This window comes from Lissotriton vulgaris, chromosome 9, assembly GCF_964263255.1.
Source record: "Lissotriton vulgaris chromosome 9, aLisVul1.2, whole genome shotgun sequence".
NCBI lineage: Eukaryota > Metazoa > Chordata > Amphibia > Caudata > Salamandridae > Lissotriton > Lissotriton vulgaris.
In genome coordinates, this window is record NC_141697.1 from 265217649 (window position 1) to 265233001 (window position 15353).

A 15353-nucleotide genomic window follows, 5' to 3' on the forward strand; every position below is an offset into this window, starting at 1 on the left:
AGCTGGCCTCTGACCCCTGTGGGCCTCCTTCCACAGTGCAGATTTATTCGGTACCACAGGTATCGGGCATCTCAGAGATGCCACATAGACTCACCTTTGATGTGCTTCTAGACCATTGTCTCCAAGATCCGCAGTCCAAACGCGGTGCAGCCTAAAGAACTAAGGTGATCGCTTTGGAGAGACAATCTGTGGTGTAGACTTGACTGTTCCAAAGCACAATGGATGTGTTGCAGACATTGATGGAATTACTGCACAGAATTAAGTTGATCCTGAAACCATCCAAAGCTAGAACTCACCCCAAGCTGTAGTGCATTGGAGCACTGATGAACGTTTCTCTGATTCAAGTGTTCCTGCTGCTATAGAGTGCCTACCACATAAGGGAGTGGATTACTTTATTTGGTCTTAAGTACCGTACAGCTTTTAGTGTCTGTTGTCAAAGTTCTATTGTAGAGAATACCAATACTTACAGTGGGCTTTAGGACTGCCCCTTGCTTACAATAGGTTGACTTTCTTGTCAATCGCATTACCTCGTAGCTACAGGTCAATCTTCGTAGCACTGAAAGACGTTATACTAGCAGTGAGATCTGGGGTGGTGATGGTAGACACTGACACCACCACAGACCTATTTTTTAACGAAATGGATAATTTGCTTACCTGTAATCGTAGTTCGTTTCCAGGGGCATCTTCATCATAGTCATAAGCATTGAATAGTCCTGCCCACATATTATATATCTGCAGCCTGTAACAAAGGCTAAAAATGTCCAAATTAGATTGTTTTCATTGTAAATCGCCCAACCATTATCAAGATATGTGTGTCATAAACAGAAAAAGGACCACAAAATAATTTCACAACCTTTATTTAGCAAGGAATATTAAACATTCTTAGCCCATAGGCTGCATTCAAAACATAAGAGAGAAATAACTGGCACCATGACTTTGAGACCTCACAGAACACTCACTCTGTATCCCATCATGTCTCATAGGTAACAGTTAGGCCAGGTCTCTTTTACAATGATATAGAATCTAGAGCCCAAAGAATATGTAAGAGGCTGCATTAAACATTCGTCCCGGAAGGTGGGAGGGTTGCTTATGACTATGATGAGGATTCCCCTGGAACAGAACTAGGATTACAGGTAAGCAATGTTTCCTGCTCTCCCTGGTGATCCTTATCAATAGTCCGAACCATTGAATAGAATAGGTAGCCCATCCCACAAGCCTGGAAACAAAAACATTTAATAATTGCTGTCACAATTATGCAAAAAAGATTCTTTAAAGAGGCTTGTCCAACTTGAGTATTTGTCTGAGTCTAGACAGTAATGACTGGTAAAAGTATGTACCGATCTCCTTGTTGTCCTCATGATCACCCTATTGGAGTGAAAGACTGTATAAGCTTCTTTAGCACACAGACTGAATCTCACTGGCTCCACTTGCTGAAGTAATGCAACTAGAAAAGCCACTTTCCATGTGAGATATTGTAAAGAGGCTGTTTGTATTTGTTCAAAAGTAGTGCCCATTAATTTTGAAAGAACCGCATTAAGTTCCCGTGGGGGAGAAGGTTGTCTAACCGAAAGGAGTACCTTTTTTAGCCCTTCTAAAAAAACATTGACCAATGGCATTTGAAAGAAAGAAGTCTGTGTAGGAGACTTTCTGTAAGCTATAACGGCTGCGAGATGTACCTGTATTGACGAAAACTGCAGACCAGATTTTGTTAAATGGAGAAGGTAATGTAGGATTACATCTTCTGGGCCCAAAATTGAATGGAGATTATTTTTGGGTAAACCACAAATAAAACATTTTCCACTTGAATGCATACAATTTAACAGAATGTTTATGCATTTCTGCGATAGGTTTAAATGTCCATATTGGAGGAATTCAGGAGCCTTGCTGTCCAGCTCAGCAAGGGAAGGTTGGGGCAGAAACAAGGGAGTGGCTCAGCCGGTTGCGAGATGGCCGCACATCAAGTGGGCTTTGCCGGCCAAGCTCTATATCAGTGAAAATCCTGCAGACTTGCGTGGTCCTTACCCGCCACGCACAGCGATCCTGGCTCCCCTGTTATGGGGGCACAGTTTGATCCCACTACGCACCTGACCCATTGCTGCTGGGGAGACGGATTCTGTTCAACGTGTCCGGCCTTCGGCGCGATGCTGCTCGGCCTGCTGCGAGGCGTGGTGGCGAGATAGGCGCCAGATGTGTGTGGGGTGCACCCATCGCCTGTGCAAGACCCTGCGGACCCCGGGATCTGCGTTGCTGTTCCCATGGAGCCTGATGCCTGCCTGGCTGCTGGGTGAGTGACGCGCTGTGTGGGAGGCTTCTGGCGGCGAGATGGGGGTGCGCGTGTCGCACCTCAGAGCCCTGGGCCCTGAGACCTGTAGACCAGTGTCCGCTTTCGCTCCGTCCGGTTGCGGCCTATCACCGCGCATCCTGGACCCTGCGACGTGGGCGGCGCCCTTCCCCGCTGTCGTCTTCCTCGGGCCGGCTGGCACCCATCACGACCACTCTTTCCCCGCATTCTGGTGCAGTAGTGGTGTTCGCAGGGGCATCAGGCCGCCCGAACCTACATCTGGGCCCCCGGGCCTCATAACACTTGCTGCACTGACCCATTGCTGCTCTCGAGCCTTGCCTCCTCAATTGCTGCCCCAGCATGCGTTTGCTCTAGAAGCACGTCTCCTACTCTCTGGCCTACCCGGCCAGACTGCATGTTATAAGAATGGGTCCATGGCCTTTGCGAAAAAGTTGGATAAGCAACAGCACCTAGCTCCGTCCAACTCGCAGCAGGCTGATGGAGATGGTGCAAGTGACAATGATTAGGATGATCTACTGCTGTCCTGGTGTCCCCATTCATCTTGTTTGCTCTGGCCACCTTCCCTGGTTGCTTCTTGAGGGAACTGTTCTGTCGCTAATCTACCTGATGCCTCCCTCATTCGCAGCTCTCCAAAATTCTGAGTAACTACAGCATCCCCGCCTCTTGGCTGGATCACAGCATATAATGAGCTGCCCTCAAAACACTTGGTCTTCACCATGCATCACTTCTTTTTCTTACTGACGCTGGGGACATTGGGACTTGATGCTTGGCCTACCTATAGGTCTGCAGTGGCGTCCCACTTGATGTGGGGGTGTCTTTGTGTCCCTCATTGCAATGTTCAATTGAAGTCCGTCCACAATTTTAGCTTGGCCACCCTGTCCTTGTTGCGGGGGTGTATGCCAGGTGGAGCCATGCCTCCTTGGGATAATTTCCGCTTCCATTTACTTTGCTTCCTTTCCAAGTTGGGATTCCCCGGGAGGGGTGCGGTTGGATGCTCAACCTTTTTGGGGGGTTTGAGTGGACGGCGGGTTGGGGGTAATCTTCTGATGGGATTTCTGCCTGCTAATAGAGGCCTGCCATTTTTACTGTTTAGTTTTTTTTTGTATGCTGTGCACTGTACCTCACTATTTGTCGCTGCAGTCACTCACCCGACATACCTGTCACCATCCATCACGCATCATCACTGCACCCCAAAATGACAGACACTACGCTCTGGACCTAGAACATTTAGGGTCTAAATGACCACCGCAAGGCACGCCTAATGCACAATCATCTCATCAGACACCAAGTGGACATTTGCTTCCTTCAGGAAACTCTCCTTCTTACAGCCACCATCTCCAGATTACACACGAGGCAGTGGGGCGAGACCCACTCATCTTCGTATTCCAATTACTCGCGTGGCGTTTCCATTCTTATTCGTAGGGGGCTTCCCTGGCGCACCTCCCAGAACGTCATCGATGCTGAGGGTCGTTATGTCATCCTCTATGGCACACTCTTTACTCAGCCCCTAATTTTAGTTGCAATATACGATCTAAACTCCGACAACCCTGATTTTTTTATACAAGTCTGGCAGTTCATCTCCTCTCTGGGTCCTGCCCCTCTCCTATGAGCTGGTGATTTCAACATTGCACCCTCACATTCGCTCGACCTCTCCGGACAGCATGCCCTGCACCCCGCGCCAACTCACTCCTACACTCCATCATATCTGACAATTCCCTACTAGACGTATGGCGACGTGTTTAATCAGACAGGCGGGAGGGCACCTGTGTGAAGGTTTTGCGGGGATGCTGGTCCCAGCTGGACCTATGGATCACCACTCGCGATGCCTCTGCGTGGGTCACATCCATTGATCACATGGCCTGCACTCTTTCCGACCATGCTCCAGTCCGACTGCGTTTGCAAATCCGGCTCATCCTGCGCCGCATGTTTACATGGCGACTACCCCCTAATGCGCTCCGCGACATTTTTCTGCAAGGATATCCGCACAGCCATTGTTCTCTATTTCGAACACAATGTAGGCTCGGTCGAATCTCCCTCAACACTCTGAGAGGGTTTTAAGGTTGTGATACAGGGAAGTGCATCGTTAAAAAGTCTGGGGTTTTGCGATCTATCCGGGTCACCTAGGAGCGTCTGGAGAGAGAGAGAGAGAGAGAGATTAAGATCCTAGACATCCAACAATCTCATGACCCAAATCCTGACACCTTGGTGCAGAATATGGGCACCAAGGTGTCCTCCTGGGTTACGTAAAACACATATCAGATACGAACGGCAAATTAACCGCCATGCTTCTGGTTCTTGCTAAACGTAGGGTGTCAATCCACTGAGGGGCGAAAACCGGCACCCAAGGTCAAAAACTGGCCGGAGTACTCTGGCCACTGTCAGACAATACTGGGTGAATTTTGGGAATTGATGCCGTCTGCCAGCAGACCCCCTGACATTTGGGCCCCTCTCATCTCCTACCTACAGCGCCAAGCCACCCCAACCAGCCCACCACCTGACTCCCCCGCAATGGACGCACTGGAGGTAACTGGCGGTGCTGCCGACAAACCCCCATCGCCCCACCCGCCCCCCAATTCCCCTTACAGCCTACACTAAAACTCTGTATGGGTATCTTGGTCTAGTAATTTGCCTTTCAGGACTACATCCTTCTCCTTTCTGCTATATAATGTAAAGGGGTGTGTAATAATGACTGCTTGTGTGCTGCAATGGCAAATTGTACTTTGACATGTTGTTTCTCCTTAAATAAATGTTTTTAAATTTTTTTAAAGAAAAGGTTGGGGTAGAAACTCTGCCCTCTGAATTTGCACAGGAGGTCCGGTCTTCATGGCAACCTCTTATGTGTGGTTTCTCCGATAGGTAAAGAAAGTCTATGAATCACCACTGGCACGGCCATTCCAGTGCTATGAGAATCATCGTGATCCTAGACTTTTTGTTGATCACTGTTAGTTTCAGCGGAGTTGGCCAAAACGCATAAAGAAATTCCGCTGACCTACTTATCAAAAGGGCATTCCCCTTTGACTCTGGTTGGGAAAACCTGGATGTGTAGGCGGGGCATTTTTTGTTTCTTGCGGCTGCAAACGGGTCCCATTCTTGAAAAATGTCTTGCACAACGTCGTCGTGTAGAATCAAGTTGTGGACTTTGAGGAAATTGCGACTGAGAGAATCTGCTTGGCTCCTGGTAGGTGAATGGCTGATATTGTCAAGTTCTTGGCTATGAGCCACTTCCACATGGTTTGCACTTCCAGGGACTGGGAGCGAGAAGAAGTTTCTCCTTGCTTGTTTAAGTAGTACATTGTGGTTGTGTTGTCGGTTTGGACAAGGAGAGAACGTGTAATTATCTATGGATAAAAAGACTTTCGGGCTAGATGAACTGCTCTCAGTTCCAGCATGTTGATATGATACTGGTGCTCCTTGTCTGACCGAGTGCCCCAACCCTGGAGAGAGGCATCTGTGATCAGTGTCTTTGTGGGAGAATCCTGGTGAAAAGGAACTTATACCAGTAAGTTCTGTTTCTCAGACCAACATCGTAGCGATTGGATCGCAGTTTGTGACAGGATCAGTTTGTCTTCCCAGTGATTCAAAAACTGATTCCACTGATCCCCTAGACATTGTTGTAGAGGTCCTATGTGCAGTCTTGCGTGGGGGACTATGAAAATGCTAGAGGCCATGGATCCTAGTAGAGACACAATCTTTCTGCCCGATAGGTGAGGAGTGTGCAGGAAATTGCGACACTTCAGACTGATTGAGGATAGTCTCTCCTCCGAAGGATACACGTTTGTGGATATTGTGCCTAGAGTAGCCCCCAGGTAAGGAATGCTTTGGACTGTATGTTGCATAGATTTTTAGGTCTCGTCCTATTAATCGCACAAGCGATAATAGGACGAGAGTATAGAGGCTCATCCAAGCTCTGAAAACCATCGCGGATTACGTCGAGTGCATGTGCTCATGCACGCGCTTTTTTACCATTTGCTCCTGCCTCCGAGAACTTCACTTCAAAGTCTCCCCCGCCCACTGCTTCACACTTTCCACGGCCACCAGGCCGTGTCTCGCATTTCTCCTCCCCCACAGCAATGCCAAGAGCTTGTTATTAATGCTGGTGCAATCCACTTACTTTGTGATAATAATACACATATGTGATTAGGGATAACATATGAGAACAACTTTGACCACACATTACATCGAGTAACAATGTAGGAATGTTTTCAATGCACATCGCGTTAATAACTTGGCACGATGATTTCTCAAACGATGACACTCAACTTAGTATCCGTTTTTACTTGCAGAGCAACCTTTTACAGAAGGCTACATCCGATCAGGGACTGTCCAACCTCCCATTGGCAGAGCCCCCTTTTACAGAAGGCTACATCCGATCAGGGACTGTCCACCCTCCCATTGTTTTAACCAGTTCTTCCCTCTCGGGATGTTTCAGAAGCCTGTCAGTTACTTGTTTGAACCTGCAATTCTTCCTAATTGACCCTCTCCTTGTTAACAGACACTGTCTTGGTTTGATTATTTGCTGTGGGAGATTCATCACCCCGCCACAAACCTCTTCTACCTAGTTTGTGCCTTTCTGCCCTCTGTTAGACTCGTTTTTCCCTTGTTTTTCTGCCCTTATGCCCTCTGTTAGACTCGTTTTTTGTGCCTTTTGGCCCTCTTAGACTCGGTTTTTGTGCTTTTCTGCCCTCTGTTAGACTCGTTTTTTGTGCCCTTCTGCCCTCTGTTAGACTCGTTTTCCCTTGTTTTTCTGCCCTTCTGCCCTCTGTTAGACTCGTTTTTGTGCCTTTCTGCCCTCTGCATCACCACATCATCACTCAGCGCTACCCCAGCATCACTCAGCACCACCACAATATCACTCAGCACCACCACAGCATCACTCCGCACCACTCAGCACCACTCAGCACCACCACAGCACCACTCAGCACCACCACATTATCACTCAGCACCACCACATTATCACTCAGCACCACCACAGCACCACTCAGCACCACCACAGCACCACTCAGCACCACCACAGCCAGCACCACTCAGCACCACCACAGCATCACTCAGCACCACCACAGCATCACTCAGCACCACCACAGCACCAATCAGCACCACCCCAGCATCACTCAGCGCCACTCCAGCATCATTCAGCACCACCACAGCATCACTCAGCGCCACCCCAGCATCACTCGGCACCACTCAGTGCCACTCCAGCATCACTCAGCGCCACCACAGCAACACTCAGCACCACCACAGCACAACTCAGCGCCACCCCAGCATCACTCAGCACCACCACAGCACCACCACAGCACCACTCAGCACTACCACAGCACGACTCAGCACCACCACAGCACCACTCAGCACCACTACAGCACCATTCAGCACCACCACATTATCACTCAGCAGCACCACAGCACAACTCAGCACCACCACAGCACCACAACAGCATCACTCAGCACCACCCCAGCATCACTCAGCAGCACCACAGCACCACACAGCACTACTCCAGCATCACTCAGCACCACCTCATTATCACTCAGCACCACCTCATTATCACTCAGCACCACCACACAGCACCACCACAGCACCACTCAGCACCACCACATTATCACTCAGCACCACCACAGCACCACTCAGCACCACCACAGCACCACTCAGCACCACCACAGCCAGCACCACTCAGCACCACCACAGCATCACTCAGCACCACCACAGCATCACTCAGCACCACCACAGCACCACTCAGCACCATCCCAGCATCACTCAGCGCCACTCCAGCATCACTCAGCACCACCACAGCATCACTCAGCGCCACCCCAGCATCACTCAGCGCCACCACAGCACCACTCAGCGCTACCCCGGCATCACTCAGCACCACCACATTATCACTCCGCACCACCACATTATCACTCAGCATTATCATCAGCACCACCACATTATCACTCAGCACTACTCAGCACCACCACAGCATCACTCAGCGCCACTCCAGCATCACTCAGCACCACCACGGCATCACTCAGCGCCACCCCAGCATCACTCGGCACCACCAAAGCACCACTCAGCGCTACCCCCGCATCACTCAGCACCACCACATTATCACTCAGCACCACTAAGCCCCACTACAGCACCACTCAGCACCACCACATTATCACTCAGCACCACCAAATTATCACTCAGCACCACTTAGCACCACTCAGCACCACCACAGCACCACTCAGCACCACCACAGCACCACTCAACACCACCACAGCACCACTCAGCGCCACCACAGCATCACTCAGCACCACCACAGCATCACTCAGCACCACCACAGCATCACTCCGCACCACCACCTCACCACTCAGCACCACCACAGCACCACTCAGTGCCACCACAGCATCACTCAGCACCACCACAGCATCACCACAGCATCACTCCGCACCACCACAGCACCACTCAGCACCACCACAGCATCACTCAGCGTAACCCCAGGTTATAGGTGTCACATTTGCGAAAGTTATAACTATTGGCATTTTAAATGACAAAGCTATTAATTTAGCTATTTTCAAAACCAACACATACATAAAAAAATTGTCATTTACAAGACCAATAGCTCAAACTTTCCTAATGCGAGACCTATTGCATTGCAAATGCTTGTTTTTAATTGATCTGTAGACCTAGATTTTGCAGTGTCTCAATACAAATATGGTAATGCTCTTTTGCTCGTGATGGGGAGAAGCTCTTTATTAGTCAATCATCTAATTAGGGGTAGACAAATATTTTCTTTCTCCTGAAGATGCTGTGACCATGGCCATACATTTTGAGAATGTTCTAGGAGCCGATTTCACAGCGAACGGTAGCACTTTGTACTGATAGTGTTTCGATGCACTGATAGTGTTTCGTAGCAACTTCAAGTGTTTTGTGACATTGTGGAAATATACATCCTGGAGATCTATGGAGCACATTCAGTCCCCCTGATGTAGCTGTGAGTATCCTGAACTTTTCCTTGCGTATCCAAATATGCAACAGCCCGACCCGGCTCTATCCTCGACCTTATCTCCAAAGAGGACTCTATCCAACTCGAATCCATCCAACCCTGTGACTGGTCAGATCACCATATTGTCACATTCTTCATTAATGAAAAAGTTAAATTTAACCCGGTTCAATCCTCCAAGCCCAAAGTCTGGAAAAGAGACCTGAAAAAAACTCAACCCCAGCTCTCTGCCTCCTAACAGCTGCAACCTCCTACTCCCACCGACCGATGCCACGGACGTTCAATCCCTGACTGACCACTATCTCAACGCTATGACCTCAATAATTAAGGAGGCTGCACCCATGAAGCTAAAAAGAGTCTCTACTAAAATCTCCAATCCATGGTACGACAGGAGTCTCAATGAGGATAGACGAGACATGCGAATGGCAGAGCGCACCTGGAAATCAGCTCCCTCTGCACTGCACCTAAAAACTCTGAAGAAAAAGAGAAACGCCTATTTCAGGAAAATAAAACGCTCAAAATCAGATTTCTTCAGCCTCCAGCTCGACCAAGCAAAAATCAGTCCGAAAAAACTGTTTGAGCTAATCAGAACACAATCCAAGGAACAACCCCAACCACTCAGCACTGTACGCAAAGCACCCTCCTGTGAAGACTTCTCCGCTTTCTTTATCCAAAAAACTGACAACATAAAGAGCGATCTCCTCATTGACACAAGCCTCTACTCCAAACCCCACTGCATAGCACCCACTCAACCAAAAAACAATGCTGCATGGTCAACCTTTGGCACCTACTCTGAAGAAGAAATTGGCAAACTGCTCAGCACCTTGAAACCATCCAATCACCTCACGGACCCCCTTCCTGCTAACGCTGTAAAAGACTTTACCCCTTTGCTTCTCCCACTCTGGACTAAAATTATCAACAGCTCTCTTCAACAAGGAACCAAACCTGACTCCCTCAAAGTTGGACAAGTCACACCCTTACTAAAGAAACCTACAGCCGACCCCTCTGATCTGAACAATTACCGTCCCATTACCAATATTCCCACTCTCGCCAAACTGCTGGAAAAATGCGCACAACTACAATTGACTAAACACATTGAACAGTTCGATCTCCTCAACCCTCATCAATCAGGCTTCCGAGCAGGACACAGTACAGAAACTGCTATGACTCACATAATTGACAACGCACTTCAAATGCTAGACCAAAACGACACCTGCCTCCTCATCCTTCTTGATCTCTCTTCAGCATTCGACACTGTTAAACATGAGAATCTACTCAAACTACTAAACACAAGAATGGGTCTATCTGGAACTGTTCTCAAGTGGTTCACTTCCTTTCTACACAACAGGTCGCAGAAATTCAAGAGCAACAACCTGATGTCCTCGCCAATACCTGTAACGCTAGGCGTCCCCCAAGGATCCTCCCTATCCCCGACTGTTCAACCTAGTTATGGAACCTCTCACCACCTTGCTACAAGCATCCAATGTACACTTTCACATGTACGCCGATGACACCCAACTTTATCTCAAATTACAATCCCCCAAAGACATTCTGCTCCTGAACTCAACGATCAGAAGCACCCAATCCTGGCTTGCCGATAATCATCTCAAACTCAATGCTCTGAAAACAGAGTTCCTCCTGATCTCACCTCCAGCGAAGATCTCCACCACTCAAAGTTGGCTTAAACACCAAACCGCACTCAATGTCCAACCCACCATCGTGGACTCAGCAAAATCTTTAGGCATAACACTCGACACCAATCTCAACATGCAGCAACATATCAGCAAGGCATCTAAGGGAGCGAACTTACAAATCAATACCCTGAGGAACTTAAACCCTTCCTCCCAGCCAAAGACTTCCAAACCGCAGTACAAGCACTAGTCATCCCTCGAATTGAATATGGCAGCATCGCCCTCTGCGGACTCCCCTAACTACTACTGCACCCCTAAGAGCTTCTCTAAACGCTGCAGCGAGACTCATCACTGGGTCAAAAAAGCACTCTCACATTTCCCCTGACTTGAAATCCCTGAACTGGCTGCCTTTTGAAGCCAGAATACATCTGAAAATCGCATGCTTGACTCACAGGGCGGTACACCTGAACTCACAAGGCTACCTCACTCAAAAGCTGACAATCTCTGGCGGCGCCAGAAACACTAGAGGCAGAAACAATCTTCTGCTGAAACATCAAAGATTCCAGAAGGAAAAAACCTATAAACGCTCCTTCTCAGGAATGGCACCCAGGATCTGGAACTCACTCCTTCCCGAAACCAGGCTCATCTCTTCCACAACACTCTTTAAGAAAGAAGTAAAAGCTATCTTCATGACTAAATACACCTGAACTATTATTTCGGACTCTTTAAAGACTCTGCACCGATCTGTACTACTTGTTTGACCCCATTGCTTATTTGTATTACTTGTATTATTGATTTACATGATTGGCTTTGCCCCCACCTATTGTACTGTTAGCTTCATTGACTTACCTGTTTGACTATGCTCCCTCATGTACCCCTTCTTTGTAAAGCGCTCTGATATCTGCAAAGATCCTGTCCGCGCTATATAAAACTTTCAAAATAAAATAAATAAATAAATACATAAATTTAAGTACTCATAAGTACAGAATGGGTCTGAATTCTTGTTTTGGACCTTTTTATCCTCACCAGGGAACAACAAGAGTAAATTACTAATCTCCTTTGGGGACAGAGGACTCCCTCAATGGCCTCTTTCTGTAGCAGACTAGTGATATTGTTTTTTTAAGAGGCCTTGCTGATGACATAATATTTTTGTAGGTGGGACAGTGGGTGGAGGAGATCTGAAATGAAGTGAGGAACCATTTTACACAATATTTAAAACCCTCTTGTCTCTTGCGATTGAGTGCCGCTTTTCCATGTGCTTGGTAATACCTCTCCCACACCGTAGTGAGTCACGAAGAAGAGGGAAGTAATGACTCATTGCTTGGCAGGTTGTTTGGTAGAGGATGCAGATTGACTTTGAGAGCCCCTTCCTTTGGCTGGCCTGCGAAAATGTTAATGACACTGGGCTTGTGATCGTTGTTGTAGAGACCAGTGAGTGAGGGCCTTAAACCCTCTTCTGATACCACCACCTATCATATGTATCTCCTCCGTACTTCCTTTTCCGTCTCCAGACCCACAGCTTTGAGAGTGTCGAGTTCAGATTTCATCTTGGCCATTTCCTCATCTGCATAAGTACCAAACAGTGAACTTCCCGTAAACAGAAGCTTCATAATTCTGTAATGGGACTCTGGTTTCAAGCCTGTGAGACACAGCCAGGAATATCTTCTAACGCAGATGTCATTGGGGGTATCCATGCCCGGCAAGGTCTGAAGCGTCTGTGGCTGCACTGATTATTTGGTTGGATAAAAATCCACCTTCATGCTGGACTTCGAGAAAGTCTTGCCTGTCTTTCTTGGGTAGTTTTCTGTAAAACTACTGAGAGAGTCCCACAATGACCTATAATACCTTCCCAGTGAGACAGAAGCACTCCCCACTTTCATGAAAGAAGCAGATGTTCCACACATCTTCTTTCCTATGTAGTATACTTGTTTGCTGTCCTTATCTGGAGGGACTGAGAAGGAAGAGGCCACAGGATGCGTCTTACCTGCAGCAGCTATTGTGACTCAATCTGGCTGAGGGTGTCTTTTCTCAGGAACAAAGGGTCCTGGGTTGGAGCCTTATATTTTTTGAGAATCTGCAATGGAGCTGCTCTTAGATACGCTGGAGTCAAGGAAAGTTGCTTTGCTGGCTCCAAGAGTCCTGGAATCAAAGGTAAACGTGGTCCTTGCACCGCTCTATCATGTAGAGATTCGAAGATGACTGATGATGAGATTGTAGATGCAGAAATCTCAATTTTCAGTTTTGATGCTCTTCTTTTCAGAACATCATTAAGTGTTGTAAGGCCATCTATTTGGGGGCACTCTTGCTGGTGGCGTGTCTGTTAAGGTAGGAGAGTAATCCCTCACTAAGGATCAAGAGGTGGTGGACAAGGAGGGTGTTCTACATCTTCTATGCCATGATCTGGAATGACGAGATCTTCTAGATCTGGTTCTAACACATTTTGAACTTGATCTATGCCTTCAAGGAAACTTGGATCGTCGTTGGGACCTCGACACAGCCACATGTCTCTCTGGAAATGTTGATGGAGTGTCCAGAGATAATGCAGGTGGAGGAGTAAGTTCTGACAATGGTGCATGTGGGGTAACCCCGGATGGGGAATATGTCCATGAGTAGGCTGAGTCCAGACTATAAGTTACAGGGTCTTTGCATTTGCGCATGCTTTGCAGCCAACATGGAGAGAGATTCAGTGGCGTCTCCGGAGGAGGATTTTCCGCTGATTCAGATGGTGAAATCTGTACCTCTGACAATGTTGAACGACCTCTTGCTGTCGATGGCACTCAAGAAGTAGGCTGGGCTTTGATGTCGACTGTGACTTTTTTATCTTTTTCAACATCGACTGATGTGTTCTCAATGTCGGTGAATGCTGCATATCCTTTAAAGGTGGAACATCCTTCGAGGTCTACGGGTGTCATGACATCTATGGCAGATGTCTCTTGGGCGTTGACGGCTATGTTGTAGCCCGTGAATGCCTCAATGGCGCTCTTGCAGCGAACAGGTGCTTCAACATCAATGTAGATCGTGACGTTGCATGATGATGTGGCTTGGAAGTCAACGGAGTCCTTGAGGGTGATGTGTGCCTCAAAGTTGAAAGGCAAATATGTACCGATTCCACTTTCAACTTCGGCAAACAAACAGGTATTTTCTCCGATTTCGGCGTACTACCTCTCACTGTCGATTGGGTTCACCGTTTCTGATGTCTCTCATGAGATCTTCCTCTGTGGGCTGTTTTAGGATGGGAAGAAGACTGTTTGGAGCAGGATTGAGATCCCCAAAAACCTCTTGGAAATCCTGTGATTCCTCTCTCCTGGAGGCCATGCAGCCTTACTTTCTCTATGTCCTACTGGGTTCGGATTGACATCGTCTGGCAATGAGCATAAGAGTCTGGACGATGGTACTCTGTAAAAAACTATACAGACTGAGTATCAGTCTGTGCCTTCTTTTATCCACAAGAGGGGCTCTTCACAAAACGTGAAGGCATGACTGACAGAAATGTTTTTGCACACATTTTTCTGACAAAATGCCAAAAAATAGTAAGGGCTCAGTGCTCCAGAATCCTAACAGTAGGAGGTGGAAAAAAGAACTGGCCTAACCGTCACTTGTCTTGTGAGGCATGATGGGATATAGAGGGTCCTGTGAGGTCTTAAAGGAACAGTCCCATTTTTTTCTCTGTTATGTTTTGAATGCAGCCTATGGGTTAAGAATGTCTCATATTCCCTTTCATTTCCCTTGCTAAATAAAGGCTGTGAAATCATTTTGTAGTCTTTTTTCTGTTTATGATAGAAATACCTTTATAATTGTTGGGTGATTTACAAAGAAAACTCAATGTAATTTGGAAATTTTTAGCCTTTGCTATACTATATATATATATATATATATATATATATGTCTGGAACTTCGTAATTCGGGCCCTGGAGCCCTTGATCACATGACATGGTCAGATTTCACCCAGTGATTTGTAGTGCCGGACTAGTCACATGGCTCCAAGCCTATAGAAATAAATATATATATATATATATATATATATATATATATATGTTAATGTTAATGTTAATGTTAACTGGTATTTATTGAGCGCTCGTACGCCCGGAGGCTTCATGGCGCTATAGGAAGGAACAGGGCGCGTCAGTCATTTGATAAAGAAGAGGCAGCTCAAGGGTATGCCTGAGAAAAGAGCCAGGTCTTCAGAAGGTGTCTAAAACTGAGGAGATTGTCGCTTAGTTTGAGGTGAGGGGGGAGGGAGTTCCAGAAGACAGCTGCAAGATGGTCAAAGCAGCTGCCTCCGAGACGTTTCCTCTTGTACGACGGCACAGTCAACAGAGATTTATGGGTGGACCGGAGATGTCGGGAAGGATTGTATTTATGGAATAGGTTCCTGATGAATTGGGGACCTGTATCGTGCAGGGATTTGAATAAAATGCAGCCCGCCTTGAAGGCCACACGTTGTTCCACCGGTAACCAGTGTAAT